Raw genomic sequence first — 15627 nt, forward strand, 5'->3', positions numbered from 1 at the left:
CTGTTCCCTTTAGTCTAAACCTCTGTAGTTTTATGGATTGTAGCTTGGTTATCATTGACTTCACAACTAATATCCACATAGAAACAAAAGCATACCATATTCATTTTTCTGAGTCTGGGATGCTTTACCCAGGATGATTTCTTCTACTAGTTCCATCAACTTACCTGTGAATTTAATGATGTTGTTTTTAAAAAAATGGCTTATACTCCATTGTGTCAATGTTCCACATTTTTTATATACCCATTCATCTGTTGAGAGACATATAGGTTGTTTCCAATTTCTGACTATTATGAATAGAGCAAAAATGACTATGTTTGATGAACTGTCTCACTGGTCTGATGAATCATCCTTTGGGTTTATATCCAAGAGTGATATAGCTGGATCTTGAATTAGGAACCACAGGAAAGTGGAGACAGAAACATTGTAAACCCCAGAGTGGATGGAAGACATCAATAAAACAAGGCCTTCTAACTCATCATGAGCAAAGTTTGTGTGAATTCACAGAGACTGAAGCAGCACACATAGCACCTGCACAGGTCTGCATCATTTTTGGGGGGAATTCCTATGTGTACAAATGAGTGGTTCTCTGATTCTTGTGCCTTCTCTTGGGATCTTTTTCTTCTGTTGGTTTGTCTTGCCAATGTGTAGTGATAGTATTTGTTTTATCATGTAATATTTTATTTTGTTATGTTCTCGAAAATGAGGGCAAAGGTTAACAAGTGAACCATTACTTGTATCTGCCGGAAGAAGGAAAATCAGTTTTCTTCAATAGAATGGTACTGGGTATACCAACCATTCTAGGACAGGCCTCATGTTCTAATCAAAATTTAAATAATAAAAATATAATAATAAAAAGACAAAAGGATCCACACTTACTTTTACTTTTAAGTTATTTGTGAAACAAGAAATGGTGAAACAATTTGTAGTTTGATGTTTGCCACATTTTCCCCCCTCGGCAATCTCACCTTGGAGGAAGGAATGCAAGTGTACAGGGAATTGTGGCAAGCCACAATTAAAGAAGTTAAAGTGGAAAATTTTTACTAATGCACAGTGAAAAAATAAAATCATTGTAAGATTAGGTAAATTCTTAATTTAATCTTTAAGTGCAATGTAGTATGTTTTGCTTTTAGGTAGAAGATTATAGATGACATATTTTTCACAGGTATTGTCTTATGCCTGAACGGATTTAATCACAACTCACATTGTGATTGTAATTTAAGCTTATCAGGTCTTTTTCATTTCTTAATGATCTTCATTTTATATTCAGTAAACAGAGCAGTTGTGGTATGATTTTAGTTCCAAATAGTTAAAAAGTAAATGAAATAAAACCATGTGAAGATTACTGAGCAATTTCATTCATAATTCAATATGTGAAGAAATGTTGGAGCAAATGCAAAGAATGTGCGCTGAGGGTGTAGCTCCTGGTAGAGGTCTTGCTCAGCATGCACAGGGCACAGGTGCAGCACTCCCTATACACACCAAGCAGCGCTAGCCCAAGATAGGCATTGTAGAGAGAAAAGTTCACAAAATCAGTTACGTTTATTTGAGGAGAGCACTAGTACAACTAAATGTTTTACTTCTGTAATTGATCTTTCCAAAGAGATTTTCTTATTAAAATGTTCTTTGTGTACAGATTCTATCGTTCATTTGTTCCCTGGTTCCTTGAATGGGTCAAACCTAATTGATTTCAAAGAGCTGTAAAATGAGAAAATATTTCCACTGGAAGAATTGGGAGCGGTTCTAGAGATGGGAGGGGATCTCTGTGACTTCAAGGTCATCCAACTCTACATGATGAGTTCCAGAATTTCTAGGGACACATTGTGAGACCTCCTCTCAAAACAACAACAATGGCAACAACAGCAGTAGCAGCAATGAAAACAACAAAGGGAAGAAAGAAAGAAAGAGACAGAAAGACAGAAACAAAGAAAGACAGAAGGGAAGAAAGAAAAGAAAAGAAAGAAAGACAGAAAGGAAGAAAAGCTTTTACATTGACCAATCGATTTTCTGAGACCAAAGTTACCTTTGTACCCAAACTATATTAAGATTCAATGAATAAATATAATTACAGACTAATTTACATCATGGGCATAGATGCAAACATTCTCAATAAAATATTTGTGACCAAAATCCATGAACTGTTTTGGCTCCATCCTTCAGATGAACCCCAGCCTTCTCCATGGTGGTGAAGATGCCGCTAGTAGACTCCATAACGTGTTCAGCACCAGCATCACCCCACTTCATGTTTGTGGGATCCCGCTCCTGCAAGATGGCGATGGACTTTCCATTGATTACAAGTTTCCCATGAGCCTTGACTGTGCCATTGAACTTTTCATAGATAGAGTCATACTCAACTTAGAACATGACATTATTGCCAATGAAGGGGTCATTGATGGCAACACTATTCACATTGTCAGCAGCAGATGAGAAAGTAGCCCTGGTAATGGACAAATCTGTTCACCTTGACCTTCACCATTGTGTCTAAGGGATAAAGCTGACTCTGCACAAGAAGATATGGCTATCTCTGGCACAGGCAGGAGACTCAAAGCTACTCTTAAAAGTAGGCTACATGCCCAGGAGTAGATGCCCAACAGAAAATGAACTTGAAAGCATCTTGGAGGTTCCTTGTCTCTTAATGTTGTGTTAGGGCTTGTTTCTTTTTTTTTCCTTTTTATTGGATATTTTCTTTATTTACATTTCAAATGTTATCCTGTTTCCAGGACCCCCCTCCAGAAACTCCCTATCCCATCCCCCTTCTCCCTGTCTCAATGAGGGTGCCCCTTTACCCATTTACCCACTCTCCCTTCCTGCCCTGGCATTCCCCTACACTGGAGCATCAAACCCCCTCAGGCCCAAGGACCATTCCTCCCACTGATATCCAACAAGGCCATCCTCTGCCACATATGTGGCTGAAGCCATGGGCCCCTCCATGTGTACTACTTGGTTGGTGGACCAGTTTCTGGGAGCTCTGGGGGGTCTGGCCGGTTGACACTGTTGCTCCCCCATGGGACTGCAAACCCCCTCAGTTCCTTCAGCTCCTTCTCCAACTCTTCCATCGGGGACCCTGCGCTCAGTCCAGTGGTTGGCTGTGAGCATCTGCCTCTGTATTTGTCAGGCTCTGGCAGAGCCTTTCAGGAGACAGCTATATCAGGCTCCTGTCAGAAAGCACTTCCTAGCATCCACAATAGTTTCCAGGTTTGACAACTGTATATGGGATGAATCCCCAGGTGAGACAGTCTCTGGATGGCCTTTCCTTCAGTCTCTGCTCCCCACATTGTCTCTATATTTCTTCCTGTGAGAATTTTGTTTCCTCTTCTAAGAAGCACTGAAGCGTCTACCAAAGTCTTTCATCTTCTTGAGCTGCATATGGTCTGTGAATTGTATCTTGGGTATTTGGAACTTTTGGGCTAATATCCACTTATCAGTGAGTGCACACCATGTGTGTTCTTTTGTGACTGGGTTACCTCACTCAGGATGATATTTTCAAGTTCCATCCATTTGCCTGCAAATTTCATGAAGCACTTGTTTTGAATAGCTGAGCAGTATTGCATTGTGTAAATGAACCACATTTTCTGTATCCATTCCTCTGTTGAGGAACATCTGGGTTGTTTTCAGCTTCTAGCTATTATAAATAGGCTGCTATAAACATAGTGGAGCATGTGTCCTTATTACATGTTGGAGCATCTCTGGGTATAGCTCATGAGTGGTATATCCGGGTCCTCAGTTAGTACTATGTCCAATTTTCTGAGGAACTGCCAGACTGATTTCCAGAGTGGTTGTAGCAGCTTGCAATTCCACCAGAAATGAAGGAGTGTTCCTCTTTCTCCACATCCTTGCCAGCATCTCTTGTCACCTGAGTTTCTGATCTTAGCTATTCTGACTGGTATGAGGTGAAATCTCAGGGTTGTTTTGATTTGCATTTCCCTGATGACTATGGATTCTGAACATTTCTTTAGGTGTTTGGTATTCCTCAGTTGAGAATTCTGTTTAGCTCTGATCCCCATTTTTAATAGGGTTATTTGGTTCTCTGGAGTCTAACTTCTTGAGCTCTTTGTATATATTGGATATTAGCCATCTATCAGAAGTAGGATTGGTAAGGACTGGTTGGTGTTTTGTCCTATTGACGGTGTCCTTTGTCTTACAGAAGCATTGCAGTTTTATGAGGTCCCTTTTGTCAATTCTTATTCTTAGAGCATAAGCCATTGGTGTTCTGTTCAGGAACTTTTCCCCTGTGCCCATGTGTTCAAGATTCATCCCCACTTTCTCCTCTATAAGCTTCAGTATGTCTGGTTTTATGTGTAGATCCTTGATCCACTTGGACTTGAGCTTTATACAAGGAGATAAGAATGGGTTGATTTGCGTTTTTCTGTATGCAGACCTCCAATTGATCCAGCACCATTTGTTAAAAATGCTGTCTTTTCCTCTACTGGATGGTTTTAGCTCCTTTGTCAAAGATCAAGTGACCATAAGCTTGTCTTCTGGGTCTTCAATTCTATTACATTGATCTACCTGCCTGTCACTGAACCAATACTATGCTTTTTTTTTTAATCGCAATTGCTCTGTAGTACTGCTTGAGGTCAGGGATGTGATTGCCCCAGAAGTTCTTTTATTGTTAAGAATAGGTTTTTCTATCCTGGGTTTTTTTTGTTTTGTTTTTGTTTTTGTTTTTGTTATTCCAGATGAATTTGAGAATTGTTCTTTCTAACTCTATAAAGTGTTGAGTTGGAATTTTGATGGGGCTTGCATTGAATCAGTAGATTGCTTTCAGCAAGATGACCATTTTTACTTTATCAATCCTGCCAATCCACGAGCATGGGGGATCTTTCCATCTTCTGAGGTCTTCTTCAGTTTCTTTCTTTAGAGACTTGAAGCTCTTGTGGTACAGATCTTTGACTTGTTTGGTTAGAGTCACACCAAGATATTTTATATTGTTTGTGACTATTGTGAACGGTGTTGTTTCCTTAATTTCTTTCTTAGCCAGTTTATTTTTTGAATATAGGAAGGCTGGTGATTTGTTTGAGTTGATTTTATATCCAGCCACTCTGAAATTGTTTATCAGGTTTAGGAGTTCTTTGGTGGAATTTTTGGGGTTCTTTAAGTATACTGTCATATCATCTGCAAATAGTGACATTTTGACTTTTTCCTTTCTAGTTTGCATCCTTTCAACCTCCTTTTGTTTTCTAATTGCTCTAGCTAGAACTTCAAGTACTGTATTGAATAGATAGGGAGAGAGTGGGCAACCTTATCTAGCCCCTGAATTTAGTGGGATTGCTTTAAATTTCTCTTTATTTAGTTTGATGTTGGCTACTGGTTTGCTGTATATTGCTTTTACTTGAATTCCTGATACTTTCAAGACTTTTACCATGAAGGGATGTTAAATTTTGTCAAATGCTTTTTTAGCATCTAATGAAATGATCGTGTGTTTTTTTCTTTGACTTTGTTTATGTAGTGGATTATGTTGATGGATTTCTGTATATTGAACCATCCCTGCATCCCTGGGATGAAGCCTACTTGATCACGATGGATAATCATTTTGATGTGTTCTTGGATTGTGTTTGTGAGGATTTTATTAAGTATTTTGCATCGATATTCATAATAGAAATTGGTCTGAAGTTCTCTTTCTTTGTTGTGTCTTTGTGTGGCTTATGTATAAGTATAATTGTGACTTCATAGAATGAATTAGGCAATGTTCCTTCTGTTTCTATTTTCTGTAATAGTTTGAAGAGTATTGGTATTAAGTCTTCTTTGGAGGTCTGACAGAATTCTGCACTAAACCCATCTGGCTTTTTTTTTTGGTTGGGAAAGTTTTAGTGACTGCTGCTTTTTCTTTGGGGGTTATAGTTTCCTGTATTTTTCTTTGTTTGTTTTTATTCAGTTTTGTTTTTTATTTTTTTCTGATTTTTATTTTGTCTCGTTTATATGTTATTTATCCCCCTCTCCTCTCTCTCTCTCTCTCTCTCTCTCTCTCTCTCTCTCTCTCTCTCTCTCTCTCTCTCTTTCTCTCTCTCTGTCTCTGTCTCTCTGTCTCTCTCTCTTGTTTAACCATACAGGCCCTCTGTATGTAAATTATAGATTACAGGTTTTGCATTTTCATGGGATCCTTGAGTCCCATGTGGCTATTTCTTGTGCCTTTTCTTGGGCTCTTTTCCTTCTGTTTGTTTTGTCTTATGCTGATGTGCTAGCTACTATTTTATCTTTCTCCTATATTAGAAGCTTTGTTGTTTTCTAATGAGAGACAGAATGGAGGTAGATTTGGATAAGAGGGGAGGAGGGTGGAAATAGGAAGAATGGGGGAAGGGAAACTATAATCAGTATATATTACAAATCGAGGGGCAAATCCATTTTTTTAATAAAAGGGAAAAAGTTTATGCCAACATTTTTACTAGAATGTTCTACTTTGTAGACTGAATTAATTCCTATTTAAAGACAGTATACCTCTTTAAACATTTTTTCAACCAAGTATAGTAAAGTACAGACAAAACTAATTCTCTTTTATTTTCCTTTGGATTTTACTATTTGGAAAAAATTGAAAACTGGATTCTGATTGGTGACAGAAGTCATTCTCCAGGAGTGCTGAGAATGTATCCAGCTGAATTTGGCAACTGGCCTCATGGCCTTCCTAGTCTGCTGCTCTTCCTGGTTGGCCCTGTGCTATTGTGCAAGGTGGCATAACTGTGCTGGACTGCTGCACAGAGGTCTCAGCCATCAGTCTCTGGCTGACTTGACTGGTCCAGAAGGTAGAGCATTCCAGTGGGTAGACCTTCCTAGTTATCATTTGGGCGTGGGGCAGGTTTGTGTTGTCATACTTGGCTTCCCTCCCCTTTACAAAGTTTTTAATGTTACGGTGTTACCTAATACTAACTGCAGTGGATAAATACATGTTGATTTTGTGCTCTTGGGATGGTTGTGCTTTGAATTACTGTACTCTGTATCTCATGGACTGAAGAGGAGACAGGAGGAGGCAAGCAGAAAAGCTTACTTGAGAGAGTAGATAAGAGAAGGAAGAGATCACTGTGGGTGATCTGCTCTACCTGTGCATTACCTGCAGTTGTTTGCTTTGTCTAGTTTTTCCTGGCCTCTTAGCCAGCCAGAGTCAGTACCAGTCAGAAAGGGGGAAAGGCAAGATGTTCAGTTTCAATAAGATGCAGATAACTATAGCCTGGAAGATGATAATCCCCCCCCATCTAGAGCACAATATAAAAGTTTACGAAGGATCAGTTCAAGATAAGGGCCATAAAAGGGGAAAGGAACAAATATTTTTTTCTAGATCAAAGTATGAATTTACAAATACAGGAAATCATTTGTTGCATTTGGCTCCTATTCATGATTACATTATAGATCAGCAAATACTATTTCTTTCAAAAGCCAAAATTATGTTGGACAAATATAAGATATTCTTAAGCTTCTTCTGTGTCAGATAGTTTGAGAGATGAGAGAGATGAACTTGCTCCTGGTGACAGAGACCACATGGGGTAAGAGGAAGGAATTTGAATGAGGTTTTTAATAGCTATACTATCTTTTGGAGACTAGCCAAGGTATAAAGATCTTTATTTACTTGTGTATGCTAAAACTGAAGATGGATTTACCTGTCAAAACAGAATGATATTCTATTTCTCCAAGTCACCAAGGTCCTGTGATCAAGAGCATAGACTCAGAGGCTCGGTCAGAGCTTTACCAGTTAGGAGCGATGGGTCTGTGTGAAGGCAGGTTTCTTAACCTCTTTAGGCTTTAGTTTCTTAATTTGCAATGTGATGATTTGTAAAGATTAAATCTGTAAAGGTTCAAAAGATTTCGTTTTGAAAGTATTAAAATGTAGGAAGCATCAAAAATGTTATTCTTGAACCTGAAGTCTTATGTTCTTGAAGTAGATTTGTGATAGAATAAACTTATCTCTAAGAAATTGCTTACTCTAAGGCAGACATTGTAGAGAGCATCCTTGATGTATAAATTAAAGGTCAGTGCAATTGCTTTTATATCTTCACATTTATCTCCCTTATCTCAAAGTAGCTGAACTTCCATGCTACTATCAACCTATGAGATACTTCAGTATGGTCTAGTTTGTCAAAGAGACATCTTGGTTTCTACCTGCTTATAGGAAGGTCTAAGAACACTTAAACGTTCTTCGTATGTCATTAATGATTGTATTTTCTCATAAATATCCAGTCAAAAAATTAAGGACAGACATCTGAAATCTAACCACCTGCCTAAAAAAAATCTTCTTGAGAACTTGTTCATAGTTAACCTGAATCTGTAACCTTAAGCACCCAGTATTTACTGAAGCCAATAAATGTAGGCTTGACTTCACAAATCATTTTTAAAATGTTATAAGAAGAGGCATATTCAATCCATTCCACAAAAAACATATCACCAATGTGGAGATGTATATTGCTGCTGTTTAGACCCAGCAGTGATCTACTAGTTTTCAATGCTGTTATTAGATACAAGGCTATATTTATTTAATATTCTATAAATAAAGTCAAAATTATATTGTCTTGCAAGGAAGATGGTGGCAGCATACGAGGAGAATTTTGCTTGCAAAGTTTACATGTTTGATGTTTTGAAGGCCACACTAGTCCTTAAAGAAGATTAGGGCAATTTTTGCATGCCTTTTGTTTAGAGAATCGGCAATAAGTTTCAAATCACCAATATACTCCCCAATGAGTACTGAACGTTCACAGTTTGAGATTGCTTTCTGAGTCAGAGGTGTTCCTTTGGAGGAATGTGATGCCACTTTGAATGAATGCTCAAATAGATCTTTATTCATCTCTCTTAATAACCTAATATTCTTGGTAAAGCTGATTTATTTTCTCCATCTTCAAAGAGAAAATCCAAAGTACTTTTTTTCCTTAATATTCTCATTTAGTGTCTTCTGTAAATGACTTTAATGAACTTCTAATGCCAGCAGCTTTCATGGTGCCAGATGTAAATCCTTAAGTGTAAAAACTTTTGCGTTTTGATTGGATATTAAATTAATAAATAACTGTTTTCTATAGCCATGCTCATGTTAAGCAACAAACTGTGGCTTTCTAGAATTAAACTAGAAACCATTTCTGTCTTGTTTCTATTTTAAAAAGACACACTGGGAGAAGGTCGTGAGCTGAAGGTGAATGAATGACATTCAACACTCACATTGGCAAAGCTAAGAAAGGACTCCTGGCTTGCTAAAGTTATGTTCAATGGGGGAAACTCAGTTAAGAACATGCTTCTATAAGTTTCAGCTATAGGGAATTTTCTTCATTAATGATTGATGGGGAAGGGCCCAGCCCATTGCATGTGGTACTGTTCCTGGGCTGGTAGTCCTGGGTTCTATAAAAAACCAAGCTAAGCAAGCCATGATGAATAAGCCAGTAAACAGTACTCCTCCATGGCCCTGCATCAGCCCCTGCCTTCAGGTCCCAGCCTGGCTTGAGTTCCTGTCCTGAGTTTCTTCAGTGATGGGCTACAGTATGGAGGTGTAAGTCAAATAAACCCCTTCTTCAACTTACTTTTGGTTATGGTATATCATCACAGCAATAGAAATCCCAACTAAGACAAAGACATAATTCTTTGTCCATTATATTTATTTCTACTTGCAACCTGCTAATGGAGCTAAAAAAAAAACACACCTTTAGGATGCATGCAGAATGTTGTATATGGTTGCCGATCTTAACAAAGTTGTCATATCTATGTCACTAGCACACCTCACAATACATGAGGACATTTCCTTACGAACAGGCACGGTGGGAGCCATTTTGATGATTGCTGTCTTAAACTGCAATGACAGCATTCATTCCATGGATAATAATGTCTATTATACAAACTCATGCATGCACGTCCTACAGAGAAAGTATTTGAGTTTAAATACGTTACAGAGCACGGAATGAATGTTCTTCAGAAGTTGGTGAATATAATTGAATAAGATAGCGGGATCCTAATAGTACCCACACATCTGATCGAGGATCTGTATTATTTTAGCCAAATATTAACTCAGTTATAACATTCTTCCCAGAACAGTTTCTGTCTGAGGACTCTAACCTTTTCTGTGATTTAAGCAGACAGTGACCAGAGGTTTCGATACAATAGGGGCACAGCCTGGAAGCTCTATTGCCTGCCTCCAAACCTTCCACATGCAAAATACCTGTGAACGCATCCCTTTCCAGTTCTCTCTTCATGTTAATTATAATTTAGATTTCATTTTACACACATGCCTTCTTTCCTGCATGGAGTAATGTAACATGTCTTATCAAAATGAGCAACAAAGGATTCTAGTTTACACCATTCTTAATACTTAAAAACTACATACAGCCTTGTAATTAATTCTTTCAGCATTTCCCTCCGTATGGAATGACTGCTAACTTGGTAACCTTGAGCATCCATTAGTCATTTCTTCATGATCTCTCCTCATCCCTGGGGTTTGCAAAGTCTGCCTTATATACACCTTAAGGTCACATTTTTGTTGTTGTTATTGTTGCCAGCACTGCTTACATGACTTCCTGCTTGGGTTTCATGTTGAATAGCGATCACTTATCGTATGCTAACTGATTATCTATTGGCTTTCCTGGGAGCTTCTGCAGTCATATACAAATGGTTTGAGAATGACTTCAAACGTAATTTTATAAGCATAAGCCGAGCTAATGCACTATTTCTCGATATAGGATTTGAGTTAGTCCACTTGACTACTTATAAAGAATGCGTCTGGACAGTGACTCAAGGAACCTTTTTTAAAAAGCATATGAATCATACTCAATGATTTATTCACATATCTATTTAAAAAATTCCATTGGTCATGCTAAAAAAGGTTGCAAGCCCTTTGACTTAAGTATTTCTATAATGGCTGTTAAAATCAATTCTGGCATTAAAGTCTCCAAGAATGAACAATGCATTGAGTGGAAAATTGATTACATGGTCAAAGAACAGTCCTTTGTGGCCTCGTTTGCTTTTTCGATTAGCACAGCTGTCATGGCTGTTGTAGGTGGTCCTCAAAACTTACAGGGAAAAAAAATCTGTCCTTGACACTGAGTGCTTGTCTATGGATTTTTAGGAAAGAAATATGTTTTTTTTTTTAAACTTTTTTTTTATTAGCACCCACTGCTACAAGTTTGCTGTTGGGAAGATACAAAGGAGGATGGTGTGTGAAGCATACTGGTCAGAGTAATGCAGAAAATGACTGTGGGGTGATCTTTAACTTAGTGTATGGGAAATACAATCTCTTGGAAGGAAAGCGGCTCTAATTGGCATTATAGTCATACTTCAAGTAATTTGCGTTTTGTAAAATTCCAGCTGATGAGTAGTTACAGAATGTAGCAGCTTAAGGTGCCTTTTATATTCTGCCATCAAAAAGAGACCAAATATGTTCTGTGGAACTCAAGGGAGGGACTGTCTCACCAACAGACAGATCTCATGCACTTGACCTTGAGTCACAGCCTGTCAGTGTGTGATAGGTGCTTATTGAAGTGTGTTATTGATTTGCCTTAGATTTATTTACTTCCTTATTTTGTATTTTCCTTTCAAATAAATGGGCTTCTGGAGTTCCGGAACATTGATCTGCTTTACTTGCTTTGAACACTGCGTAGAGAAGGTTATATACTGTGATGGTTAGTTTTCATTGTCAACTTGATGCCATTTAGAATCACCATGGAAACACACCTATGGGCATGTCTATGTGTATATTTCCAGGAAGGTGTGATAGAACAGAGAGGCCCCACCCTAAATGTGAGTGGGTCTGGAAGGGTGGTAGAGAAGTCTGGAGTTTCTGAGCTAAAAGGATAAGGCACCTTTCAGAGCATTTCTCACTTCCCGTACCCATGACTTCCCCATCACATGATGCACTGTGCTTTTCTTGAGTTGCTTTTGTCATAGCAACAAGAATAGAATTGGAAACACACACATATCTGTCTTTTTTGCTTCTCAGACTAGCATCAAAGGGCAGTTTTTCCCTTTCCTACCCCATGCTTACTGTTTTAATTTCCTTTGTGGAAGAAACAAATGACTGTAAATGAAAATGCTCACAACAGCACAAACTTATCATTCTATAATTCAGGAGAGCAGCTATTTGACATGTAGCTCATTGGAGCACAGCAAAGATCCTGCCGGGGCTTTATTCTTCTTGAGGTGTTGTGGGGAATTTCTTAGCTTACCTTTCTCAGATTCCACAGGCTTGTGACTTTCTTCGTCTTCAAAGCCATCAACAGCCTGGCCAGTCTTTCTCACACTACATCATCTTGACATTGCTTTTCCTGATACCATTTTTCACTTTTGAAATCCCTTGTGATTACATTTGACCGCTTGTATGATCCAGGATTATGTCTGTGCTTCAATATTAACCAATTAGAAGGCTTCATTTCAGCCGAAGCCTTAATTCTCCTTTGCAAAGAACACACACAAGTTCAAGAGGCTGGGGTGGGGACACCTCTGCTTGCTGCTGATTTGATTGCTGTAATGTGGTCTACTCAAAGTAAACTTTCAGTATCACAGCTTTGTTTATTAACTGTGCCTTCACAGTTGTGCCTTTAGGAGAGAAATCGCTGGAGAATTTCTATGCTCTTCCCAATATCCTAGAGGCAGCTGATACTTCTAGTACAACAAAGATTTCTAATCAGAAGTTTGTGGATTAAAATATGTGGGTTTCATATATATGTATCTTTGGATCTTGAAATTCTGTGTTAGCTATTTTGGAAAACAGTCTTTTCTTTCCAAAGAAGTCATGCACAAAAGTACATAATTAGTAGACATATTTATACTTATCTCTGCAATTTATACTTATCATTGTTCCTGAATAATAAATTTGCTTTTATACTTCATCCTCAGAAAATTAGAACAATTCTCAATGGTTTTATTCTTATGAGCATCTGATTTAAGGTCTACCAGCACCTCTTTGGTGCTGTAGAGGTTACTATGAAGTTTCCAATACTGTATTATGTTATTACATTTGAGTGAGTACTATTGACAAGCATTTTTAATGAGAGCCCCTTCCCACACCATTTTTACAGCTTTAGGGACTGTGCAAAGCACAGCTGTATCTCATAACTGATCTGGAACTTTTGGGTAGGTTTTACAGATATTTGCTGCCAGTTCAGTTTCTCTTTGCTCTACTTAATATTTTTGGTACAAAACATTCCCTAAACTTTCTTAAATGTCATTTGCTTTTTATGTTAAAAAAAAAAACTGCTGGTGATGTCCCAGGTAGAGTCCAAGGGCTTAAACCTGCTGAATGATTAGTATCTTTTCCCACTAGTGGCTGTCAATGAAATTCCTTGTTCTTTTCTACCTGATTGAGCCTGGCTTTCAGACTGCTCTCATGTTAAAAGGAAGTATGAACAGTAGTCATTCTAGGTACCCAAAGGTTATTGAGTTTCATTCTTCATGTGCTTGGCATCCTTGTGCTAAGAGATTTAGCAATACTCTTTCAGACTGCAGTGGTCTCTGTAGGGGTACAGCGAATGGGTGAATAATCTGTGACAATTTCTCCCATACTTCCATCTCTCAAAGCTGTTGTTGCCCTACATCAGACCTTGGGAGGCTGTGGAAAGGGGAAGATTTGGCACAATATCTCTGAAAGATTGCCAAAGTTCCTCCTACCCTACTGCCTTGCTATCTACCACCTCCCATTCCCCAGTTCCTCACTCATCGCTTTGATTAAGTCTTTGCAGCTACCTGCCAGGCCGTCTATGAAAAGTTAATGTTTTAAACTCACTTTTCAACAACAACAACAACAACAACAACCACAACAACATTTTAGAAAGCTTCTACAAATGCATTTCACATAGTGCAAGACTTGGCATTATGTACCACAAAGAGTGGGTCATTCCTCGGTCATTCATCTTCACTGGAGAAACATTTTTGCAAAGCTTGCAATGTATAGGAAAGGATCAGAGAGGGACAGAGAAGGGAAAGACAGATAGGGAGATTAGCCTTTGGCTTACAAAGAACAATAAACAAACATCCTTCTCTCTCTCTCTCTCTCTCTCTCTCTCTCTGATAGAGAGAATACTTCTAATACAAAATGCCTTTTAAGGAATTTCCTTTCATATAAGACAAAATATTTAGCAAGAGAACTAGAGTTACCCATTAGGTCATTTCATTCATAAATATCTAAAATGTTCCTCTTACATGACCCGATGATTCACAGATATGTTTGTGTGCTGAATGGAATTACCCAGCAAGGGCACATTCCTTTGCAGATGAAAGATAACAAAGTCGCACCTGCAGAACATTCTCTAAGATACTTTATTAGAATCCAACAATCTGGAGAACATCCCTTTTAGCAGGGAATTTTCAGCTGACTGCAAGTTGGTGACTTTGAAGGAACTGCTAACAGCTGTTCAAGGCCAAAATAGATTACTCTGTTATATGTAAGACCTATCAGCATTTTTCCTAACGCACATTTCTTTATTTTCTCAGCGTTAATTGCTAAATGTCAGCCACTCCCGCTGCTCTAGAGAAGCTGAATTTTCTCAAGATGTTCTATAACTTTCTCCTTGGAGATTTCAATCTCTTTCATATATTCTAATTTTTCTTAAGCTGTAGCTTTAAGGCAGATGCCCTGAGTGTCTTTTACAGTAAAGGGGTGGGTAGGTAGTGGAGTTATCACCCCCTCAGTTGTCTTTATTCTTGAATAGAAATTTCATGTGTATTTTTATGTATTTGAAAAAATATAGTTGAGAATTTGGACTCTGCCTTTTGACAACCTTAGTTCCCTCTCGATATGATGGCTCCCCCAACCCCAATTCTGTGAGTGATGGATTTGCATCCATTGTGCTTTTACATATAGTCTGAAAAAAAACAATTTACCATCAAGCTTGTAGGTCCTGAAACCTCTTCCTTTTCTAAATAGCTAAGAATGTCACCCCCCTGCACTTTAGGAAGGGTCTCTTGAGCTCTTTCAAAAATGTCTGAGTTGAAGACGTTTGTTTATACTCTTTACCTAAAGGGTACCTTCGTCTTTTCACAATGTAACTAGGTCCTTTAGTCAAAATGTCACAGAGCGGCCTGTCAACAAATCACGAAACAGGTAGGATTCCTCTGAAGGTCATGCATATGATTGCTCATCAAAGAATCCTACTAAAGGTCTCGCAGCTCTGTCGCTTGCGTTTGCTCATTGCACGCTCTCTTCGCCTGTCCTTTTTGGCAAATCTACTGTCAGTCTCCCTGCTTTCTCCTCCCTATGCCTGGCACTACTCCAGCCTTCCAGTCCTTGTTCTTGTGAGGTGTGCTCCTTTAATTCATCTGAAATAGACCCATTGTTTGGTCCGAGTGGATTCACAACTGCAATGCTTCCCTGTGTGCCAAAGTGGTGCTGTTTCTAGGAGAATCACAGGGACAGGAGGGTAAAGGAAGGCTACAAAAGAAATCTCAGAAGAGGAAACCCAAGATGGGTTGACAATTAGGAGGACCTTAAAAAAGGAAGTGATGTGTGTGTGTTCCTAAATACATGAGTGCAACCTGCTCAGTCTCTACAATGTTACATATAAGTACATTTTCAATGCTGACCATTTGGTATCAGATAACCCATTGGTGTGCTCGCAATGAAAAAAGAGTCCATGAATTTGAGTAAGAGCAAAGAGAGGGATGTAGGAAGGGAAGGGAGAAAAGGGGTTATTGTATTGAAATTTTAAAAAGTAAAAGAAGTGATTTTACAAGAACGAAATCATG

This window comes from Apodemus sylvaticus, chromosome 8, assembly GCF_947179515.1.
Source record: "Apodemus sylvaticus chromosome 8, mApoSyl1.1, whole genome shotgun sequence".
Taxonomy (NCBI): Eukaryota; Metazoa; Chordata; class Mammalia; order Rodentia; family Muridae; genus Apodemus; species Apodemus sylvaticus.